Below are 761 nucleotides of genomic sequence, written 5' to 3'. Positions count from 1 at the left end.
AAAATAAATCCATTGGAATATAAATAGTGTCCTTACGTTTTCAGTGTATTGTCTACAGAGCAGTATAAATAAGTCACTTGTCTGTCTGAAATTTTAGTTTGTCCTGACTTTGCTGCTAGTGCTTTTTCTGCAGCCTGTTGTAAAACTAGGCAAATATTTCGATGAGTTGATGTACCCCCCCGGGAAGATCTCTGTGTACCCCCAGCGGGACACGTATCCCCGGCTGAGAAACCCTGCCCTAGTGTGGACCACAAAGCAACCTCAGAGGCAAATATTTATGTCCTGGGAGTAATAGTGCTGGTGATGCTCATGGGGCTTGAGCAGTGATGAGCTGCCAAAATCTTGACAACGGTTTCCCTCCTCACCCCACAAGGGGGTCGTTGCCCCCCCCGCCCCCCCCCAAGACTCCTGCCCCCTCCAACCCCCTCCCCTGTCCCCTGACTGCCCCCAAAATCGGGCAAGAGAGTCTTGTGGGCCACTGTAGTGGGTGCCCACCCCACCCCTAAGAGCCGGAGGGACCTGCCGGGGGGCAAGGTGGGGAGTCCCGGCGATGCTTACCTGGGGCAGCTCCCAGGAAGCATCCAGCAGGTCCCTCTAGCTCCTAGGGGCACTAGGAGCGGCTGCTCCCCCCACTGATCACATCAAAAGTGGCGCCTTAGGGTCCGACTCCCTGGGTGCTGCGGGGCTGGAGCACCCAAGGGGAAAATTGGTGGGTGCAGAGCCCCCACTGGCAGCTCCCCGCCCCGCGCCCGGCCCGAGCT

General features: G+C 57.4%; 1 protein-coding gene across 6 annotated transcripts in view; it reads right to left on the bottom strand.

The window, feature by feature from the left end:
• The window catches only part of LOC114022341 (zinc finger protein OZF), a 793,526-nt gene that overhangs the window by 231,773 nt on the left and 560,992 nt on the right, over positions 1-761 (bottom strand). The gene's annotated exons all lie outside the window — the stretch shown is intronic.

Source organism: Chelonia mydas, chromosome 14 (genome assembly GCF_015237465.2).
Source record: "Chelonia mydas isolate rCheMyd1 chromosome 14, rCheMyd1.pri.v2, whole genome shotgun sequence".
NCBI lineage: Eukaryota > Metazoa > Chordata > Testudines > Cheloniidae > Chelonia > Chelonia mydas.
The sequence above is the reverse complement of the archived record's forward strand: the minus strand, read 5'-3'. Positions and strand labels throughout refer to the sequence as shown.